General features: G+C 38.5%; 1 protein-coding gene across 3 annotated transcripts in view; it reads left to right on the forward strand.

Annotated features, from left to right (window-relative positions):
- Positions 1–13,627: 13,627 nt before the first annotated feature.
- The window catches only part of LOC106881562 (beta-1,3-galactosyltransferase 5), a 95,077-nt gene continuing 90,278 nt past the window's right edge, over positions 13,628–18,426 (forward strand). Inside the window, exon 1 of one of the 3 annotated variants that reach the window (XM_052972265.2) lies at positions 13,628–14,501. The gene's annotated coding sequence lies outside the window, so the exon portion shown is untranslated. The remainder of the gene's footprint in view (positions 14,502–18,426) is intronic. The other 2 variants (XR_016244088.1, XR_016244087.1) reach the window with 2 other exon arrangements.

Genomic DNA, 18,426 nt, shown 5'->3' on the forward strand with positions numbered 1-18,426 from the left:
AATAAACTGCTTTCGCCAACACGCGCAGAGTAAATATATATGCATACAAACATGTACTTTCATACTTATGTATGTGTACATATATTTGTGTGTGTGTGTGTGTTTAAATCATTTTTTGATACATTCTATTACATTTTCAGACATGTCATTGAGACAGTTACGAACCTCTTTCAGTCTCGTGCGGTAATACTTTGAAATCTGAGGCGTTTGTTGGTAAAGAGACTGCCAAATACTGTTACAACAAACAGGAAATAATAGCTTTTGCAGAATTTGAGCATATTATCACTTGTCAACAGTGACAGATGATTAGATTTAATAATTAATGTCAGTACAAATAGAGAAGAAAACGAAAGTAAATAAAAACAATGTGGGCATGTGTGTGTATGTGTGCGTGGGTGTGCGTGTGTGTTTGCATGTTTGTGTGTGTAATTCTTCTCATATTGAATACGTTTGTAAAAATCTTGTCACGAATGGCGAAAAAGCTGGCTGGCCTCTACTAGGAATAAAGCTCTTTTCATTGAAATTTAAAACAGCAACTGGGTATTCGTCTGTGTATGATGCATGTATTGTTGCATGAATCTATGTATGTATGTAGGTAGGTATGCGTATAACCAAATATCCTTTCTATTATAGGCACGAGGCCCTAAATTCATAGGGAGGAGGCTAATCGATTTCACAGACTCCGAAAGGATGAAAGGCAAAGTTAATCTGGACGGAATTTGAACTCAAAACGTAATGACAAGCGAAATGCCGCTAAGCATTTTACCACGCATGTTAACGATTCTGCCAAGGTTAGCTTTGCCTTTCATCCTTTCTGGGTCGATAAATTAAGTACCAGTTGAGTACTGGGTTGATGTAATCGACTGCCCCCTCCCCAAATTTCAGACCTTGTGCCTGTAGTAGAAAAGATTATTATTATTATAACTGAGTGAGAGAGCAGTGCAAGCCATCAAAGTGACATCATGACTACCCGTCTGACTGAGGTACACCAGGCGCATGCATCACAACCATATGTGCACAATTATTATTATTATTATTATTGTTGTTGTTGTTGCTGTTGTTATTGTTGTTGCTATGATGAAAGATGTGTGGTGGCACGCTGGACTAAATATTTAACAACGTTTCGTCCGTCTTTACGTTCTGAGTTCATTCATATTCTGCTGGGCGTATCCCTTCAGAGCAAGCTGAACTCTTTTCAAGAAAAATATGGCAAAATGTTAATTTAGCGTGACATATCCATGAGTTCGGACATATGCCAATTGTATTCCATTTGAAAGCCATAGCCTAAGCGTACTCCTCCATCTCATAAAGAACTGACGATTTCACACTGATATAAATTTACTTCGGATGAAGGTAAAAATCTCGGGTAAAAAATTCTAATAAAAGTCTCAGCCCTGCCACCAGAACTAAATTTCTTATGGGTGATGAAATGTGTGGTTTTGGAAGACACTAGCACGCTGCTAGAAATAGAAAGATTCTAAAAAAACAAATTGGGTCGGGATGGTTTTGGATATTTGAATTCCGGGGAAACTTGAGAAACAGGACAAAATACACAGCAACTACAATACACAGTAACAACCACAGTAACTACAACAATAGCATGAAACTGCAGCTGCAGTGATTGAAACATCAGCTGCAAAACTGGGAGCCGCACTTACAACACCAGCAATACCAACAGTAGAAACAACACCAACAAAATCAACTGACAATAAGCCACAATCAAGAGCCATCACATCATCAACAACAGAACGACAACAACAATTACAAATGAAACACCACAAACAGCAACAAGACAAAAAGATTGTCTCCCAAGACTTGTCCGTCTCTACTGTTGCATGGTGAAGGTGTCGGTTAAGAACCTAAACAGCAACAAGTTACTAATGCAAAAACAAAAAGAAAAGAAAAACACCAACACAAAAAACAAACTGGCAGATATGAACATATGAGGTGGGAGCTGCTTTTGAGCAACAATGCACCAACCCCCCACTCTAACAACAACTACATCGTCACCACCACGGCCATTATCACAGACACCACCTTTACAATAACAAGCACAATCTAATTCACTCGTAACAACAGGTAAATCATGCACTCCAACAACAAGATAAAGAAATCATTAACTACACAGCCGTACACAAAAGCAATAAAGAACTAATGGATCACATATACCAACATAACAAGTATTACACTTATGTGTGTGAGTGTGTGTGCGTGCGTGCGTATATGCGTGCGTGTATACACATACGCACGCTCATATGATGAATTGAGCGAGGGGGTTCAGCATCGGCTAGATGGCCTCGCAGTATCCTAGGTCTCTGCATTGTTAGTTCAAAATACGTTTCTGGGTCGATAAATAAACTGCCATCCGCCCGACTGTCTCCACTTCGGAAAGAACCACATCAATGCCCAAGGCTCACAAATTACTGTGACAGAAAATTCTGTGATTCCCCTCCTTGGAACTTTCCAGGCAGTAATTCCTCCCCTCCTCTCCTTCCTTGGAACTTTCCAGGAAGTAATTCCTCCGCCTCCTCATCTTCCTTGGAACTTTCCAGGAAGTACTTCTCCCCTTCTTTGGAACTTTCCAGGAAGTAATTCTCCTCCATCCCTCCTAGGAACTTTCCAGGAAGTAATTCCTCCCCCTTTTCGTAACTTTCCAGGAAGTTATTCCTCCCCCTCCTCACCATAACTCGGGCTCCTTTTATTGAACCTGGTCGCAGTCAATTTATTTTCGTTCATCGTCTGGCGGTCGTCCCAGAGGTACCCTGTCTCAAAAAATATCATTCGTAGCAGACGTTCTCTCGACATCGTTCACACGCACCTGACTCAGGCTCACAAGTTACAGCCAAGTTGTTATCTATAATCGTAAAAATTCAATGTTTTCTTGAAACAATAAATTTCTTTTGTTGATTAGGATTTAAATTCCAATCTATGAAAAGTTTCCGTTCTACAATATTCTTAAAGGAAGGAACAATTATTCAGCAACTCTGGCTGCTACGAACGAACTTGGTAGGTGTAAAAGTCATCTCTTGTCAAGAGTACAGGCGACAGTCAGGTCGCTGATGTTTGTTGTTTACTCCGCTGTTCTTATTTGATTGCTGTTATTCTGTGCATCTGCGGGTAAAGATCTGTTGTGTTTTGCAGGGTTGCTTTATTCTTACCTTTAACTTAGAAATGGAGAAAGACATATTGCTAGATATAACAAAAAAAAAAACCCATTTGTGGTTAGAAATATTGCGGGAAAACGTCAAATTCTATGAGTAGGCATGTGTCTTATACGAAGTCTGTGAAGAGCCCGAATGAGGAAATCTGTGATGCCCGAGTGACTTGGAGTCGCCTCTGATATATATATATATATATATATATATATATATATATATATATATATATATATATATATATATAAAAGCAGGAGCGCACACAAGGACGGAAAGTGTCGCTGAAGGGGTCACAGATGTGTGACGAAAGATTTCCGGACAGTGGACATGAGTTGAAATAAGAACAGTAATAAACGTATGAAGAACGAATATATAGTGTGTGTTTTTATTTGGCAAAAAAACGACCATCAAGAAATACAATGTGTATGTATCTACACATGTGTGTGTGTACACATGAACATGTGTTAATAAGTGATGAGAAAAGTCAGATGAAATGTGTGTGTGCGTGTGTGTGGCACTTAGGCGCTTTAAGTGCAAAGAATATTTGTAATTTTATACCGAAATGGCGCCCTGCTATAATTCGTCTCTTGAATATAAGCCATGACATACTTGAAATTTAAATAGCTTTAATGTTTGTATATGTAAGAGAATTCTAAGAAATGTCGGGTTGGTAAGGTTATGATTGAGGACAATATAACAAGGAAATTAGAAGACTACGCCTTATATTTTACAAGGCCAAAAATCAAGTTGTGCTTTCTGATTATATGTGAGAAAATCGTTTTATGCGTGCAGAGTACAATGAAAGAATATGGGAAATGCTTAACATGGGAAATACTTAATTGCTTACATAAGCTAGAAATGAAGTTTTAAAAAATAGTTCAATAAGGTTTTCTACACATAATACAGTAATCCTTTGACTATCGCAGGTGCTACGTTCCAAACCACTCCCCTCACGCGGTACGTGAAAATCCTCAAAGTAGAATCAGAAATCTGTACTGTACATATATATATATATATATATATATATATATATATATATATATATATATATATATATATATATATATATATATATTTAGTAAATGGAGTAAAACGCATATGTTAACTGAATACTTTTATTTCCAACATATGTTTCGAAGATTACAAATTATACCTTCCATAGAAAAAGGTGATGTTGATAATAATGTAATCTTCTCTTCAGGGAAATGCATGGGAACCAGCTTAACCGTAAGACATTTTAACCGAATATGATAACTGTAGTTAGAGAATATATATATATATATATATATATATATATATATATATATATATATTCATAGTTTGTATATATTTATTTTATTATGAATGCAAAACAACATCACAGAGGAATCGATGTAGGCTTAAATAATAAACCACGATAGGTGAACCGCAAAATGGCGAGGGATTGCTGTGTTGCAATTTTTCCTGCAGGGAATTCTGGTCTTCTCTTCATCTTTTAGTATAAGAGATGCCGGTTTAGATTCCAGTAAAAATTATTCATCTGTATCTTTTATATATATATTTTTTTTTTACATTTTTCAGTCTGCGGCCATGCCGGGGCACCGCCTTGAAGAAATTTTAGTCGAATCACTCAACCCCAATATTTATTGTTCTGTTACGCCTGGTACTTATTCTATCGGACTCTTTTGCCGAACCGCTAAGTTACGTGTTGGAGAACAAACATAAATTCAAACACACACATACGCACGCACGCACACACACACACACGCACAAACACACACACACACATTTCTCTATATACTCCTTATTTGCTTCCTTTTCCAAAATAACTCCTGTAGTGAACTCTAATATTTCCCTCTATTTAACCATCTCACATCGTCTCAGATGAAGGGAATTCCCTAATATAGCAGAAACAGCTGTAAGACTAACTTTCTCTTTATAAATGTCCTGAAAACTCCACACAGCCGTGGTTTTGTTGACTCATTATATATATATATATATATATATATATATATATATATATATATATATATATATATATATATATATATATATATATATATATATATATATATATATATATATATATATATATATATATATATATATATATATATATATATATATATTCGATGGGCTTCTTTCAGTTTCTGTCTACCAAATCCACTCAAAATGCTTTATAGGTTATAGTAAAAGACATTTGCTTAAGGTGTCACGCAGTGGGACTGAACCTGGAACCATGTGGCTCGGAACCAAACTCCTTACCACACAGCCACGCCGGCGTCTAGTCTAATTATTTATTTATTTTTTTTTTTGCTTCAGTCAGCCGCTTCGGGATTTTGTCCTGGCTTTTGTGGCCGGTGCGAGGAAAGGAAGAAGCTATCTTTAAGCCGGAGACTCTGTTCGCGTGCTTCCAACAGAGTAGTCTTAGCTGAAGACCCAAGAGCCAAGTGATGTTGTTAAACCGGGCGACATGTGAAGTTTGTCACTTAATAAAAGGCACACAATCCAACCGATGTGTTTTTCCTCTCACACCAATTTCTCTCAGTAGGCCCGGATCGATTTGAGACTACGGCTGAAGACACTTTCCCAAAGGGCTGTATAGTGGAATCGATCCCGGGAGTATGTAGTTGTAAAGCGAACTTCTTAACCACCCAACTAAGTGTCGTTGTTACATTGACTTCCAATATTGGTTTCAAATTCTAGTACAAGGTCAGTAATTTCAGAAGAGGGTGAAAGTCGATTACATCGACCCCCTGTGCTCAACTGGTAACTATTTTATCGACCCCGAAAGGATGAAAGACAGAGTCGACCTCGGTGGAATTCGAACTCAGGACGGAAGGACGAACGAAATACCGCTAAGCATTAGGAATCTAATAACCTATTCTAACATAAGGAATATCTTTAGAGTGGCGAGCTGGCAGAATCGTTACCATGGTGGACGAAATGCTTAGTGGCATTTCTTCCGCCGCTACGTTCTGAGTTCAAATTCCGCTGAGGTTGACTTTGCCTTTCATCCTTTCGGGGTCGGTAAAATAAGTACCAGTTGAGCGCTGGAGTCGATGCTATCGACTTAGTCTCTCACCCGAAATTGCTGGCCTTGTGCCAAAATTCGAAACCAATATAAGTTGGCGAGCTGGCAGAATCGTTACAGCGCCGGGTAAAATGCTTCGCGGCATTTCTTCTGATTCTACGTTTCGAGTTCAAATGCCACGGATCTTTTTTAAAACGGGGGCCACATTTTTCATTAACGAAACACTTTGAAACTTGGAACACTGGTAGAATGTGTCATATAAAACATCTTTTTCTCTTAGTCTTCTTTAAAAAAAAAGAAATCCATAAGTTATTCCATGTTAAAGTTGTCGTATTTCTGTAATTTCAACCAATCACTGACGTCCATTCAGCCGATATACATTAAGTGCCGACTACATAAACAAACGATTCTGAAACAATTAACCCTAACCCTAACCCTAACCCTAGGGTTAGGGTTAGGGTTAAAGCAAATTTAAAATGAAAAAAAGCAAATAAAACGAAGGTATGGAGATTAAATACGCTTTACATCGCTTAATCAGCCAAAGGAGTAAATATAAACAACTGAATACTTGTCAGTGATTGGTTGAAATTATCGAAATAAGACAATTTTTTACATGAAATAAATTCGAATACAAAAATATTTTTCTGTTCTATAACACAAAATAGATAAGTATACGAAGTTTGAAAGTCTTTCCGTACCAAAAACACTACGTTAAACATTAATGAAAAATGTGGCCCCCGTTTTAAAATAGATCCAATGCCACTAAGGTCGACTTTACTTTTCATCCTTTCAGAGTCGATAAAATATGTACCAGTTGAACACTGGTGTCGATGTAAGCGACTTAACTCCTACTACGAAATTGCTGGCTTAGTACCAAAATTTAAAATCAACATAAATTATCTGGGTTGTCTTTTGACAAGATACGTCAGATTTAATTCAATGGCATTTTCTGATGGTGTGAACTAGTTCCCTTCTATGAAAGGTTCTGTGTAAAAATCATAGAAAATCACACGGCTCTTATTAGTCGTTGATTTTATTTACAGTTAAGTACCTACTTCTCATACAAATATACAGTACATCACCTTTGTCGATTTCATCATTAACCTTCGTATTCTCAACATTCTTAAAGTAGCAACAATAAGAGAGATTCCAAAGCACAAAGGAATATCTATTTATTCTTTTTCGCAGCTGATGAACAAAAGTCTTGTTTGTTACAGGATATCAATGGTTCAATCACAGAGTCCAGGGCGTTTCTAGTGGCAAGGGTAACAAAGGAATAGGGAATATTCGTAACTTAACGGAAAGTGAATATCAGAAGAGTTTCGTCTGCACCGATTTTTCCTTCCGATATACATCGGTGAAAGATATGCAGAAACAAACAAACCAGCAAACATACATACATACATACATACATACATACATACATACATACATACATACATACTCGGCGCAGGCGTGGCTGTGTGGTAAGAAACTTCTCAACCACTTGGTTTCAGGATCAGTCCCACTGCGCGGCACCTTGGGCAAGTGTCTTCTACTATAGCTTCGGGCCGACCAAAGCCTTGTGAGTAGATTTGGTAGACAGAAACTGAAAGAAACCTGTCGTATATATATCTGTGTGTGTGTGTGTGTGTGTGTGTGTCAGAGTGTCTGTGAATGTCCCCCCACCACCATCATCGCTTGACAACCGATGTTGGTGTGTTTACGTCCCAGTAACTTGGCAGTTCGGCAAAACAGACCGATAGAATAAGTATTAGGCTTACAAAGAATAAGTTCTGGAGTCAATTTCTTCGACTAAAAAATCCTTCAAGACGATACTCCAAGATGGCCGCGGTCAAATAAGTGAAATAAGTAAAAGAATAAAAGAATACAAGCATGCACGCACATACATACACACATACATATATATACATACACACGCACATACATACGTATATACTTACACTCCCATACATACATACAATACACTCACATACAAGTATGATTGCCTCGTCTTCCCAGATGACTGCTATCTCTCTGAGTTTCTTCGTTGTCAATGGCATTTCTGACCTTCCGTCAATGACCTCTCAGATAACTAGTCAAGCCCGCTGCAGATTTGCATTGTTTGAAGCATAGGTGACAGACGTGAGTTCTAACTTGCACAGGATTGATGGGATCACTTTGTGATATACAACGTAACAGAAAAAAAAGGGAACCAGCCAATACAGAAAGGAATGTGATACGACTATCACATATATACTTGCGTGGAGGTGCAATAGCACTCCACCCTTAACGTAGTTCTCGGGTAGATTCAAGGCTGACCCTTTGAATTACAGGTACAACAGAAACAGGAAGTAAGAGTGAGAGAAAGTTGTGGTGAAAGAGTACAGCAGTGTTCGCCACCATCCCCTGCCGTGGAACTTTAGGTGTTTTCGCTCAATAAACACTCACAACGCCCCGTCTGGGAATCGAAACCGCGATCCTATGACCGCGAATCCGCTGCCCTAACCACTGGACCATTGCGCCTCCATACATTCACGATAATATGTAAATATATAATATAATTTTTACACTTTTCAAAGTCATCTCGCGGGCCGGATGAAACCCTGCAGCGGGCCGTATGTTTGATACACCTGGACAAGATCCTTCTCTTCTGAGAAATATTGGCCATGTGCCAAAATATGAGAGAATATATTCTATTAGTTTGATAAATCAATGCAGCTGTGACTTGCAATACAGTTTTCAATATTGATCGTGATAAATAATGCATACGATATGAGACATTGGGTTTAATCTTTAAAGAATAATGATAATACACAAGCGAAAAAGATGTCATCGAGATGAAGACAAAGAAGACAGGTTTCAACAAGTTTGTTGGTGAGTTTTACAAACAAACACACACACACACACACACGCACACACACACATGCATGCATACACACATATACGCACACGCTCTCTTTCACACACACAGACGCACGCACACATACATACATACACACATATACGCATACACTCGCTCTCTTTCACACATACACACACACGCACGCACATATATGCACAAATCTTACTATAATGAGCGTTATGTTCATCCGTCTGTCTGTCCATCCGTCTGTCTGTCCGTCAGTCAGTCTGTTCCCTTTTCACGATCAAACAGCTGGACCAATGGTCACGATGTTTTTCGGGATTACGAAGGAGGTAATCAGAATAGTCTTTAGCGAAAAAAAATGTGAAAAAGTATAATTATTTAGTGGATATCAAGTTTTGTATAAATAAATCACCTTTGATTCTTTTTGTTAAAATTCCGGTGACGAGGATTAACTCTGAATTTATCCCCCACCCCCACGCCACCCCGTATATAGTTTGTGAATTTAGAGGATTTAGATTTGCGATATTATTCCTTTATTTCCCATCGTAGAAGAGCAGATTTGCAATCTTACTATAATGAACGTTATGTTCGTTTGTCCGTCTCTTTATCTTTTCCCTCTTCATGTCCATGGTTACGATATTTTTCGGGAATACAAAGACGGTCGTCAGGAAGGGTTTTAGCATTAAAAAAAAATCAGAAAATACGATTATTTCCTATGTATCGATTTTTGAATTGATAAACCACCTTCGCATTTTTATTAAAAATTCAACGACCACGAGTAACTCTGGATTTTCATCGTATAGCTTGTGGCCCCGTCGTAGATACGAAAGGGGTCACGAGGACGGTTAATAGCGAAAATAAAATGGGAAAAGTGTGTCAGTATATTGTGTGTATGATTATTTAGTGGATATTGAAGTGAGTAAGTCTCGAGCAGGATTCGAAACGGCTAATCGAAGTGGCTGTTGTTTACATCTCAATTTTGTCAATCAAAATAACCCATGGTACCAGAACATCCAGATATTATTCACATAGAACAGTGAGAGGAAAGTCTTAGCTTGATTTTTTTTTTTTTTTTTTTTTTTGCAATCCTAAAGATCCGCTCGTGCATTTACAACAAACAAGGTACAGGGCCAGTTTTTTGATCGTCTGCGTGTATTTTTATCCACTCCGATGTTTACACATGGCCAGTTATACGTCGCTATAAGTAGAGCAACGAACTCCAGTAATTTGAAAATTAGTGTCGACCAAACAGAAAATATCGTCTACAAAGAAGTTTTATAATTATATTCATATTAGCGAAAGGAATATGATTCGTAATTTAAATAAGGAAATTTGTGAACTTTGAATGTATAAACAAGCGTAAAATAGTGTAAACAACTAAAATAAAAGTATATCTAAATAACATTTTTTTCCGTAATACTTTTTATGTAGTGGTCGCAGGAAGCTCTGGCTTTCGTTAGGAGTAGTTCACATAACCATTCATGATACAAAGGCTGGGAGCCTATTTCAATTCGGGAGTGAATCGTCATCACTTGTCACTTAGTCGCAAACATGTCATATAGCTGCAATAGAATGCTGTATCACCAACAATAATGTGATTTCTCTGAGATATCACCCAGTAATCTATCAAGTCCATTTACGCATTTCTCAATACACCGCTGTTATGATTTACCTCTCTCATTTTATGCCTCCATCGTAGATGGGTATATCTGCTAGTATTAACAATTAATGCTTTGCGAGTCAACGAGAGAACCTTTGCCGTAGTCCCTCGACCTACAAGAAGCAGAAACTAAATCTCCCACGAATCAAACGCAGCTCACCTTAGAGAAGAATATATTGCATAGTATAGCATAGCACTGACTCCCTTTCACATAAGAATAAAATGAGATGGTCACGGCTAGAATGTGCATTTGATTATATAGGTTCGCTGTCCTGAAGGCTAACAACAACACTCGGACTTTTTCAGTTTGGCTGCCAAGTTACGAAAATTCAGAGTTTATTGAATTTTAAAATTTGGTACATATCAGGAGATATTTCACTTTTTCCAGATTTTTTTTTTTTTGTCTTTTTAAGTTATAGAGTTGTAAAGTTTGATAATGTTCACTCAGTCAGAAGCCAAGATTTGGAAGCTGTCGCTTTGCGCGTGTCAACAAGTGTTGTCAACTGTAATCAAATGAAATACAGACGGGATTCTGTTTTAAGCATGCCAAATAACCCATCATGAATTTTTCATTTTTTGGAATTTTCAGAGAATCTTGACGAATGTGTATTCTACACACAGGAATTCATACGATTATGTAAAAACCAAAACAGTGCGTGATTTAAGGCCTATTTAGCTATTATTTTTAACATGTCTCATCACCACCTCAGTTAATAGTATATATTTGTCAACACGTGCTTTCTCGCAGACAAAAAAGTTCTCATGTTTGGCTTGTTACTTAGGTAACAGGCTTGAATGTGTCTGTGACTAACGATTGGCTAAAATTATCAAAAATTTGCAAATTTTAAAAGCTATTAACTCTTTATTGATTTATGGCGAAAATGAATTTCAAGACATTGATTAGCAGATAAAACTATTATCATTACACCGAATATGAAATCAATTCGAACAGGATTTGAAGAGATTGAAAATTAGCAGCTAAACAGAAATGATTAACAAATTCCAAGAAGAAGAAAAAGGAGGAGGAGGAGGAGGATAAAATAATAATAAGAAGAAGAAGAAGAAGAACAACAACAACAGCAGCAGCAGCAGCAAGTACTATGTTTACTTCTGCTTATTCGCATATGTTCACGATCGATCTAACGATCGTGGTTTCGATTCCTGCACCCAGTGACACGTTGCGTTCGCTCTTTTTTTTTGTTTTTTTTTTTGTCTTTTCTGTTTGGATCTTTGCGGTTTTACAGAACACTTCATTTTTCGTTGCTCCAGTCCCACCCAGCTGCAAAAATGGCTAACCTTGCGACGGACTGACCTTCTGATGTGAGGTGGGGGTGGGGCGAGATATGGAGAACGTTGGTCTGCTCGTCTAGTCAGCGACATGGCATCATCGCAAGCTAAAACGATGCAAAGCACATTGTCTCCAACATCCGATAGTCCGATCAATCACGTGATCAATCATGTGATCACGTGATCTTCGTTCTCAATTCAAATCGTGCCATGGCCAACTTTGCTTTCTATCCTTTCGGCGTCGCTGAAATAACGTACCAGTCAACTACTGGCATCGATGATATCGATTAACAACCAACCATTCCACCCCCACCCCCCACTCCGCAACAATTCCCAGGTTTTGCGTCTGTCCAAGACATAAGTCCTGGTAGTCCTGTCTCACCTTCGTCCGAGTTTAGGGAGTCAGAAAGACGACAGGTTTCTAAAGGAAAGTGGGGTGTAAAAGAGGATGTAGAGAAAGAGTAAAAGACAGAGAGAGAGGGGGAGGGAAGACAGAGATAGAGACAGAGACAGAGAGAGGGAGTAAAGAGAGTGAGATGGTAGTAATTGTGCATGAGTGTAAGGATTATGGGGAGAAAATGTTAAACGTCGTCTAAGAGAGAGAGGGAGTGAATGAGAGAGGGGGAGAGGGAGTGAGAGAGAGAGAGAGGGAGAGGGAGAGAGAGAGAGAGAGAGGCAAAGAGTCGGGGAAGTAAAAGAGGAGTAGGAGGAGGAGAAGGGGGAAGGCTGATGTCAGAAGTCAAGAGGTCAGAAATCAAAACTGGAAACAATAGAAAAAGCACTTAGAGGACCAAGGAGTGTGTATGTGTGTGTATGTATGTGTGTATGTATGTGTGTATGTATCTGTGTATATGTGTGTGTGTGTGTGTGTGTGTGTGTGTGTGCTTGTGTGTGGAATACGTGCATTTTTGTGTATGCGCATATATATATGGTCCATGTGCGTATATTTGTGAATATGTATGTTCTTATTCTGTTTTGTGTATGTATGTATGTATGCAAGCATTCGCATATGTACAAGTGTATGTGTGTACAAATGTGTATGTCTACGCATCCGCATGTGCATTTGCCTATGTCCATGTGTATGTGTGTGTATGTCCATGTGTGTGTGTGTGTGTGTGTGTGTGTGTGTGTGTGTGTGTGTGTGTGTGTGTGTGTGTGACAGCGAAGACAAAGCGAAAAAAATGTCCGTTTGTCGAAGTGACACTTTCTTAAGAATGAAACCGCGCTGTCACGTGTTTAACATGACTTCCAACGTTAATGGTTACCGGCGCGAAATTTCACCTGCCAGCCATCCCTACCCCGTTTTCCTCCTCCTCCTCCTCCTTCTTCTCCTTCTCTCTTTATCTTTCTTTTTCATCTTTATCTTTCTTTTTCATCTTTTTTCTTTCTCCTTTTACTTTTTTTTCATTTACTTCGTCCTCTTACCCCTACTCCTTCTCCGGCGGCTTCTTTTTCTTCTTCCTTTTTCCAACTTCCTACTTTACTACTACTACTGCCACTACTACTACTACTACTGACCATACAACACCATCACTGCTACCATTCCCCCCCCCTTTCTCGCATCATCACAGTTACTCACCACCACCACCACCACTTTCATCACAACCATCCCCACCACTATCACCACCACCACCACCACCACCACCACCTTCACCGCTACCATCACTACCACAAACATCACTCACTGTTGACACCATCACGCCGACGACCACCACCACAACCACCGCCACCACCACCTCACGCTGACCACTAGAAAACACCACTTAACACTTTTATCACTGATAACCGTCACCATCGTTGCTACTATGCCACCACCACCACCACCACGCACCGACCTTCGTACCCCCGCCATCCTCACCATCAGATATATCGAGCATCCCCCTTCTCTCTCTCTCTACAACTGAACATCCCCCCCTCCCGCCAACTGGGGGAGCGGGCGGAGAGTTTTGTTTTGAAAAACAATATGTATTCACACGCACATGCACATGCGCGCGCGCACACATACATACATATATACATACATACATACATACATACATACATACATATACATACGTAACCCTGGATATGCTTTAATCCGACTCAAGTCCTTCGAATCATCCAGCATCAACTTACGCACGCACACACACACACACACACACACACACATACACACACACATACACACACATATATATACACGCATATACGTATATATTATATATACATACATACATACATATTCATACATTTACACACACACACATGTCAATATATATCTATATACATAAATCCGTACAAACACACACACAGCACACACAGAAACACATAGTCACACACACACACACACACACACACACTCATTAATGTCATATACACTTGTTTAGTAGTTGGTCACCGACACTCCGTTTGCACCCTATCATGCTACTTGTTGCAACATTTATATGAAAGCAAACTGTGCGTTTGAATTATTCATATAAAGCACCAGCTTTAACATGTATTTACTACTGCGTACCAGTTTATATTTACAACTGATGGGGAACGCAACACTTTGAGACGGTAAGTGAAAACTTTCTCGATATTCAGTGTTTAAAACATGAATGACTTTATACACGCACGCACACACATGCACACAATGTATTGTCTCGTTATTTGCAGAATCAAATATGGCATAACTACACAATTATGCCTCAACTGAATTTTGTTTCCTCATGACTGCCTGTAAAATGGATATTTTGTAATGAAACTTTCTACAGATACACTTCAGATGGTGTAGATTCCGATTATATCGGAATTTGTGCTGTAAAAATTATTTCCGAGATGGGAAGGAGGTGCTTTGGAAAATTCACATGAGTTGGCTATATTTCCTCATAACATTCGGGAAAATGGGTAATTTTTTTAATGAAATTTTCTGCATTTTTTAAATGAAATTTTCTGCAAATACTTTTCAGACATACCTACACAAATGCACCACCCCCAACACCGACTCTGTTTCCTTATGACTTCGAAAAACATGGATATCTTTTATAATGAAATGTTCTACAAATATGCTTCAAATGGTGTAGATTCCGATTATATTGGAATTTGTGGGAAAAAAAGTTTTTCCGAGTGTGAGGATAGGAGTTTCGGAAAATTCTCGTAACTTTCCAAAAAAAAATCGATATTTTTAAATGAAATATTCTATAAATACCTTTCGGATGGTGTATATTATAATCATATCGGAATTTAATATGAAAAAAAGCAAAAGAAGAAATTGATGGGTTCATAGACATACTGACACACATCACAAAATGTAACTTGGAAATTTTGGAGAACATTTTCATGCGAGTTTCAGTATGAATGTGTGCGAACGGATCGGCTTTTTCTTCATTTTCCTTTTTATCTCCATATTAAATTACACCATGATCGTAATCTGAACTAAATGAAAAGTGTTTGTGATCGGTCATCTATCTGTTGCTTGTTATAGTCAATAAAACTGTGGCCATACTAGAGCATCGCCTTAATGAATTTTAATCGATCGAATCGATCCCAATACTTGTTTGTTTTTTTCTTTTCTTTTTTGAAGTCTGGTATTTATCCTGTCGGTCGGACTCGTCGAACCGTTAAGTTACGGAACGTAAATACACCAAAACCGGTTGTCAAGCGGTGGCGGGGGGGGGCAGACAAACACACACACACACACATACAGACACACACACACACACACAGACACACACACACACACACACACACTCACATAGGACAGGCTTCATTCAGAAGTGCCTTCTACTATAGCCTCAGGTCAAAAAAAGCTCATCGTATATATATATATATATATATAAAAATAAACATACATGCATATTTGTGTGCGTCTTTGTGTCCGTATTTGTCCCCCCACCATCGCTTGATAAACGATGTTGATATGTTTACGTCCCCATAACTTAGCAGTTCGGCAAAAGAGACCGATAGAATAAGTACTAAGCTTACAAAGAATAAGTCCAAGGGTCGATTTGTTCGATAAAAGACGGTGCTTCAGCATGGCCGCAGTCAAACGACTGAGACAAATAAAAGAAAAGAATACATACATACATATATATATATATATATATATATATATATATATATATATATATATATATATATATATATATAGTCGTATTAAAGCAACGGAGGGTGCATGTGAGCACCGGCATTGCTAGAAATAAGAGCCAAAACAACTCTTAGCGGCGCGAGAGCATTTCTCAACCGACTGACAAGGGAGACAGACTCCCGCCCTAAGACGAGCCAGATGGCTAAAGGTTGTTTTGACTCTTATTTCTAGCAATGCCGGTGTTTACTAGCACCTCCTCGTCACAATAGTGACGACTGTATGTGCTGCCTTTCAGTTGTAAATTACAAATAGCCACCTTAAATATATATATATATATATATATATATATATATATATATATATATATATATGAATATCCATATATATATATATACATAAAGTGTAGTATATTGCCACTTAAGTGTGGCTGACCCCTAGGGGTGGATGTTACTGTTGCTTTTAGCCCCAGGAGGACATCTCCTCCAGCTGGCTTATCGACACACGACTGTGTCCTGTTTGCCAAGGGAAGTTATCCCTCTCACCTCGATCAGCAGCACGAACGTATCCGGATTTCAGGGTTATTTCCCTTCGTCGGCGTTCGACAGCTGATGACCTTGGTGAGAGAGACAAAAACCTGGCAAACTTATATCTTCTTTTCCAGTGAAATTCTTCACTGATATTGAAAAGGTGAAAAACAAGCAATGTTAATTCTCTAAATGAAGTATTAACAGTAACTGCACGATAAAGTGTAGTATATTGCCACTTAAGTGTGGCTGACCCCTAGGGGTGGATGTTACTGTTGCTTTTAGCCCCAGGAGGACATCTCCTCCAGCTGGCTTATCGACACACGACTGTGTCCTGTTTGCCAAGGGAAGTTATCCCTCTCACCTCGATCAGCAGCACGAACGTATCCGGATTTCAGGGTTATTTCCCTTCGTCGGCGTTCGACAGCTGATGACCTTGGTGAGAGAGACAAAAACCTGGCAAACTTATATCTTCTTTTCCAGCTGGAGGAGATGTCCTCCTGGGGCTAAAAGCAACAGTAACATCCACCCCTAGGGGTCAGCCACACTTAAGTGGCAATATACTACACTTTATCGTGCAGTTACTGTTAATACTTCATTTAGAGAATTAACATTGCTTGTTTTTCACCTTTTCAATATCAGTGAAGAATTTCACTGGAAAAGAAGATATAAGTTTGCCAGGTTTTTGTCTCTCTCACCAAGGTCATCAGCTGTCGAACGCCGACGAAGGGAAATAACCCTGAAATCCGGATACGTTCGTGCTGCTGATCGAGGTGAGAGGGATAACTTCCCTTGGCAAACAGGACACAGTCGTGTGTCGATAAGCCAGCTGGAGGAGATGTCCTCCTGGGGCTAAAAGCAACAGTAACATCCACCCCTAGGGGTCAGCCACACTTAAGTGGCAATATACTACACTTTATCGTGCAGTTACTGTTAATACTTCATTTAGAGAATTAACATTGCTTATATATACATACATATATATATATGTGTATATATACATACATATATATGTAAATACACACACACACACACATATATATATACATACATTACATATATATACATACATACATTACATATATATACACATATATATACATATACATACATATACATACATATATATACATATATATACATATATATACATATATACATATATATATATATATATATGTACGTATATATATATATGTACGTATATATATATATGTACGTATATATATATATATATATATATATATATATATATATATATATATATATATAGCTAACGTTACGGGACATAAACAAACCTATACCGGCTGCCAAGTAGTGGGATGAACAAAAACACACACATGCATTCACACGTACGACTGGCTTCCACACAGTTTCCGTCTACCATATTCATTTACAAGGTGTGATCAGCCCTGGGCTATAATAAAAAAACACTTGCCCAAGATGCTGCATAGTGGGGCTGAACCCGAGACCAGAGGGTTGCAAAGTGAGCTTTTTAAACACACAGCCATTGTATATAGTTATTCTTTCTTTTACTGGTTTCAGTCATATGACTGCGGCCATGCTGGAGCACCACTTTTTAGTCGAACAAATCGACCCCAGGACTTATTCTTTGTAAGCCTAGTATTTATTCTATCGGTTCCTATTGCCGAACCGCCAAATTACGGGGACGTAAACACACTAACATCGGTTGTCAAGCGATGGTGGGGTGACAAACAGACATACAAATACATACGTATATATATTTAGTGTATATATATTTCTTTGGGGCTGGCCAGATTAGAGCAATCTCGAGTATAACCAGCCGAAATTGTAAAGATAATCTGGAACTCGACTGAGGAAAGAAAAATTCGAATGACCCGTTTCTTAGTTCGACTACCATCCGTGCAAC

The sequence above is a fragment of the Octopus bimaculoides genome, chromosome 13, assembly GCF_046866305.1.
Source record: "Octopus bimaculoides isolate indiv1 chromosome 13, ASM4686630v1, whole genome shotgun sequence".
NCBI lineage: Eukaryota > Metazoa > Mollusca > Cephalopoda > Octopoda > Octopodidae > Octopus > Octopus bimaculoides.